Genomic DNA, 6,087 nt, shown 5'->3' on the forward strand with positions numbered 1-6,087 from the left:
TATTTATATTAGTGGCGCTTCATTTCGATCACGGAAAAGTGTGGATTTTGGGTTACTTTTTTTCACCTGAAAATTGGGGATCTTTTTGTAAATCGGAGAAAACCAGGATCCCTGGTGCGTGTTCTTGGGCGGGAAGACGGGTATTTGAACCCGAGCTGTACGAGACGCAGAGGCGGGGGGAGTCTGGACCAGGCCACGACCACGAGGACGGATTGGGAGGGGCCCCGAGACCTCCCCACGCGGCAGCGAGGACATACGCGTGCCTCTGGCTCTTGGTAACGGTGCCGGATGAGTCATTCTCCCGGCAAACTAATTCAGTTTAATTCAGTCTAGTTCAGAGGAACTCGCTTTGGCTTCTCTTGGGCTCCTCTGGATAAAACCCAAAGCCCCCGGGGTGACCCTGGGTGTAGTCCTGGCGCCTCCCCGGGAAAGGAAACTGCCCTGGGATCGGTCCTCTTTGCTTCCCGAGCCTGGCAGGACTCGCCAGAGCACAAGGCAGCCATCAAAAGAATATGACACATTCCAGCCCGCGCCGGCCCTGCTTTCGCCTGGGAAAAAAAAACCCAAGAGGAAGCTGAGGTCAGAAGCTGGAAGAAAGGTTAAATAGCTTGAGCCGCAGGGCAGCGATTGCCCCATCCCCTGGACAGCCTGGCTCTGTGGGCGGAAAGAGCGGGACAGCTGGATGGGTCAGAGCCCATCTGGAGGGCAGCGAAATCAGCCCCTCTAGGGCCAGGGTGCCCCAGACACGTCCCGGCTCCAGGGTCAGCCCGGTCCAGATACCCGGTGGCCGTGCAAACGGTCACTCTCCTGCTGCTACACTTCTAGACCCCGGGGGTCAGATACCAGCGCCCGAGCGCTGCATGGGGGCACCCACGCGAGACTGGCGCAGGACCTCGTGAAGGGGCTATGGCCCATGGACCAGCCCCACGGCATTCATGCAGGCCGCGGGGCTGCACGGCTCAGCACCGCTGCTCTTGGCAGAAGGGCAGCTCCACCCGGGAGGGTTTTAATACACCTCGGAGAAGATTCAAAGGGGCGGAGAGGAAAACCCGGGGATGAGACTATCGGACTACCCTAGGACAGGCGAGACGGGAAAACACCGGCTCCAAAAAAGACACCCGGGATTGCCCCTCGCGGGCGTGTGCCAGCTCCCAATGCACGGCCGAAATGCCCCCGCTCCTGCCTTACCTCCGGGCGGGGAGGTGTGGACGAGCGTCGCCTGGGGCAGGTCTAGTCGCGGCTCCCGGGAACGAGGCAGGTTTTGCAAGCGACCTGCAAGGCCTTCCTGCCCCGCGTCGTGCTCGTTGCGGTCTCTGATAACAAACTCCCCCGAGGACAAACCGTGAGCAGATGACGGAGGCGGCAGAGCGCAGGACCTGGAGGCGGAAGCAGAGGACGGTCAAGAGAAAAGTGGCGGCGTCTCCATCCCTTGGGCGCTTTGCAGAGCAGGGGCGACGCGCACGGGCGGAGACGGTTTAGTCCAGGTTGATCCTGCCTGGAGCAGGGGGTTGGACCCGACGTGGGGTTGTTTCCAGCCCAGCTTTGCTGTGATCCGGCTGGCACCAACCCCGCAGGGTCCTGGCTGGAGGGTCTTGCCCCTGCGCTCAGGCTGCACCGGGGCAGGAAGGGATTTCCCCCCTGCTCAGACTGGTTTGGACTGGGGCGGTTTGCCTTCCTCTGCAGCAGAGGCATGGCCTTGGTCTGGGGTCTCTGCAGCATCCGTGACCCCAGGATGTTGCCCCCGTGCTTTCCCAGGGGCAGGGGCGATGCCCGGTGCGGCGTCAGGGCTGACGGTCGTGCTGCTCAGAGGTTCGACGCTGGGTTTGGATGGGGCTGATCCTGCCCCAGGCCGGGGCTTGCACTGGATGTGACCTCCTGAAGTCCTTTCCACCCCGACTTTCCTCTGACCCTAAGATCTAACGCAGATCTAATTATTCTCAACTGGGGTCCCCTGGACGGCCACCGGATCCTTTGCAGGGTGCAACAGGAGCACTGATAAAGCGAGCCAGCACCTGCATGCAACGTGCAAGACGGACCCAGGGGTTTCCAGGAGGAATCCAGCGTGTGCAACCCCGCTCCCTTGCGGAGCTCTTTGCCACACAAGAAAGGCTCTGGCTTTTCTCCAGAGTCAAAACCAGGGATCCTGGTTTTCTCTGATACAAAAAAAAAATCCCCAATTTCCGGATTAAAAAAATGTAACTCAAAATCCACTGGGGCTGTGGCATTTCTATCCAGGCAATCACATTTTTCCATGCTTGGAATGAAATGCCACTACATCTACATCCGCATACACACATATACACACGTACATACATATAAATACACACAAACATCTACACAGACACATGCACATATGCACACACACATATATACGCGCGTGTGTATTATGTATAGTGGTGTTTCATTTTGATCGTGGAAAATTGTGGATTTTGGATTACTTTTTTAAATCTGAAAATTGGGGATATTTTTTAAGCAGAGAAAACCAGGATCCCCAGTCAAAGCCAAGAAAGCAAAGAGAGGCTTGTGAAGGGAGTGCGGACGTGGGACTCTCGGGCCACCCGCCTGGGAGGGATTCGCTGGGCCGGTTCCTCCCCGCCGGGTCTCAGGACCGCAGGACTGTGTCTCACGAGACCCTCGGGCCCGGCCCCTGCGACAGCAGAGCTACCGAGATCCTGTCCTGCTGCTGCTTCACCACGAAGACGGTTTTTTGGCCGCGATTCCCACGCCAGTGAGATCAGCCGGGGCGCTCTGCCAGCTGCTCCATTCTCCACTTGGACACCCCGGTCTCTCCCAGTCTGCGTCCTCCCACGGATCAGTCACGCTATGATCTCTGCGTCCCGGGCACTTATCTGCTCAAACCCGCTCAGTCTCTGACCAGATCTCGGCAAAGGAGCCATGCGGCTCAGCATAGGGGAAGCAACCTGTCTTGACCTGGGTGGGGGGAGTCCTCCCTAATCCTCAGATCTGGGGGGATCTAACTGATCCTTAGCACGATCCACCTGCCGATAATGATTCATAGGGTCAGGTGTTGCCGGGGGTGGGAGCTCTGTTGCAGTCGTGCCCCCCTTTGATTCCTGCTGCCTGGGAGGGGCGGTGGCATTTCTATCCAGGCAGCAGAGAGTCAATTGACTCCATGGCTCCCCGATATCTCCTAGATGCCTGCTAATCTCTTCACAGGTGTTAACGACCCTCTCTCCTTCTTAATGGTCTTGATGTTCCACTCTTCAATATACCCTTTTCCTGATTCCTGCTAATCTCTTCACCCCACAGGTATAAACAACCCTCTCTCCTTCTTGATAGTCCTGATGCTCCACTGTTCAATCTACCCTTTTTCTTCTGCCCCCTTGCCCTGTTAGCCATGCCTGGAAACCTCTCTCTTCTCTTTCCCAGCCCTGCAGGCTAGCTAAAAACCTTAACTCAGGTGCAATCACATTAACTCAGGTGTAGAAATGACTGACTGTAAAGTGTTGGAGGCAGGATCAGCGCTGCCCAAACCAGCCCAGACAAACCCAGCAGCTAAACTCTGTAAAATGACTGTCAACCTGACGCCGCACCAGGCATTGCGCCTCCCCCTGCCCTGGGGAAAGCAGGGGGACCATGATGGGCAACGTCCTGCTGCTGCCAGGGGGGTCATGGGCACTGGAGAGCCCCAGGCCAAGGCCGTGCCCCTGCTGCAGAGGAAGGCAAAACTCCCCAGTCTGGACCAGTCTGAGCAGGGGGGAAACCCCTTCCTGCCCTCTGCCGTGCGTTTTGATTCCTTTGATATAAATCAATGCGCATTCCAATAGTTCTACTTGGATTTTTTAATTTTATTTAATATATTTCGTGTCGCAGGTCATATTAGCCAAATCAGTTCCAAGTCATATTGATTGAGCAGAACTCAATCGTTCCAAAAACCGCATTGCTTGAGCAGGCAGATCTCAAATCGGTCTAAACACCGGGCATGGCACTACCACCTGCGAGCATCCTCTGTCCCAGGCTCTCACCCTGGGACTTTAGATGCTCCCAAATCCGTTAGCAGGCGTCCTACGTGCAGGCTCATGCCCGGAGGTCTTGGGATTCGGATGCCCCCTATACTTGTAGTGAGCCAAAAGGCCAGAAGCAATAATCAGGGATCCTGGTTGCCTCTGTTTAAAAAAAAATTAAAAAAAAATCCCCAATTTACAAATTAAAAAAAGGTAACCCAAAATCCACCTTTTTCCATGATTAAAATGAATCGCCATTAATATGTAGATATACATATAAGTGGTGTTTCATTTTGATCATAGAAAAAGGTGGATTTTGGGTTGTGTTTTTTTAATACATAGATATACACATATATTTAATACACAGAAATACATATATATATATATATATATATACATATATAATTTTATATATTTTTATATTTTAGATAGATAGATAGATAGATAGATAGATAGATATACTTTTGAAATATGTCAATAGACATATACTGGTGTTTCATTTTGATCGTGGAAAAAATGTGGATTTTGGGTTACTTTAATTCAAAAACAGGGGATTTTTTTAATCGGGATCCCTGGTGATAATAGAGCATGAGACCCCTCCCACCCCCCAGCATCTTAGCAAACCTTTTAACTTCTGTTTGATTGCAGAAAAACGTGCATTGTGTTACACGGGACGACGCAGCTCCTGCGCCCCCTTCTCCCAATCCTGGATCCGGCCCTGGGCGTGGATCTTACCATCTTGCAGACCGAGCTCCGCGGCGCTCTCTCGACAGCTGGCCCGGCACCTGCCAAAGCAAACAGAAAGGGTGGGAACACGCTGGGGGAGATCTCTCCCTCCTCAACCTTTAGCCACTTCTTAATAACAGGCCTTAGGGCCGGGCAGCTGATCTGCCCGCATGGCCGGGGGTGCTCGGACGTGGGCAGAGAGGCGTGGGGCACCACCCTCGTCTCCCCGCTTCGCGGTGTTTCCAGGCGCGGGGAAAAAAATGAGCCCTCCAAAACTAGAGGCTTTAAGCAGGGAGGCTGATTTCTGCCCCGGAATAGAAGCATGGAGACGTGGTAACGGCGACCGAGGGCTCCGCTTCTCTCCTTCTACCTGCGATGCCCAGCGAGGGATCCGGGTAGAAAGGCAGCTGGGATCCACCCCAGAAGCAGCTGCATTTCCATGCCAGGTCAACACAGCAGCCACCCTCATCCCACCCAAAGCTGGCTACAGGTCTTGGCCCTGCTCCCTGGCCCAGAGTCCCCCAGCCTAGGAAGAGGGCCGGGGCTGCGGACTCAAACTCTGTCCTGGATTTGCAGCTCCCAGCCAGTGGCTCCAGCCTGGCTGGATGCAGGGGTAGCTGCTTCCCCGTGCAAAGAACAAGCCGTGCAGGGGAAACTGAGGCAGGAGGCCCCAGAAGGATCCAGGTGTCTGGGCTCCGGGGAGGGCAACAGGGAAGCTCCCGGAGCCCGGGCGCCTGGGTCCTTTGGGGGCCCGACCTCCGTTTCCCCTGCAAACCCAGGAGTCCGGGGGGCAGGCAGGCCGCTCCCAGTGCTGGGGAGGGAACCCAGGCGCCCGACCTATTCCCCAGGGGCAGAGGCCAGTTTTAACCCTCTCACAGCCAGTCAGTGTGGTCCAATTCCCGGAGGATGCTGGGACAGCGGCACTGAAACCCCCTGGCAGCTTATCCAATCCCATCAGCAATTCGAGTTCCTGGCAGAGCCAACGCAAAGTGGGACCAGCTGTTCACACCTCATTAAGGCTAGAAGTACGGCACCGCTCGCGGCCATCTCGACCCGGTCGGCTTTGGAGCGGCTACAAACGCAGCGCTGCCCACGTGGGGCATTTCCTGGCGGCCCACCCGCTCCTGGGGCAGGCACGGGGCCAGGACCGAGGCAGGATTAGGAGGGTCCCCACCTACCTCACCAGCGTGCCACCATTGCCTGCCTCCGGGTCCCAGCACCATTTGCAGACGTTGCGATACGGGAATCCTCAGCGCGGAGGAGCCATGCGAACCCCTCCGTGGCCGGCACGAGCTGCAAGCGGGTGACAGCGTGAGCATCCTCTGACGGCAGGTCGGAGGGAAGCGGGGCTGGAAGGGACCTCACGAGGGCACATCCCGTCCAGTCCCCGACTAGC

At 56.0% G+C, this 6,087-nt stretch overlaps 1 protein-coding gene across 2 annotated transcripts in view; it reads right to left on the reverse strand.

Annotated features, from left to right (window-relative positions):
• The window catches only part of SUPT5H (SPT5 homolog, DSIF elongation factor subunit), a 30,988-nt gene extending 26,295 nt beyond the window's left edge, over positions 1-4,693 (reverse strand). Inside the window, exons 1-2 of one of the 2 annotated variants that reach the window (XM_059719068.1) lie at positions 4,590-4,693; positions 1,189-1,376 (exon numbers count right to left, since the gene is read on the reverse strand). The gene's annotated coding sequence lies outside the window, so the exon portion shown is untranslated. Of the gene's footprint in view, positions 1-1,188; positions 1,377-4,589 lie in introns of those variants that run through there. The other variant, XM_059719067.1, reaches the window with a different exon arrangement.
• Positions 4,694-6,087: the final 1,394 nt, after the last annotated feature.

Source organism: Alligator mississippiensis, chromosome 15 (assembly GCF_030867095.1).
Source record: "Alligator mississippiensis isolate rAllMis1 chromosome 15, rAllMis1, whole genome shotgun sequence".
NCBI lineage: Eukaryota > Metazoa > Chordata > Crocodylia > Alligatoridae > Alligator > Alligator mississippiensis.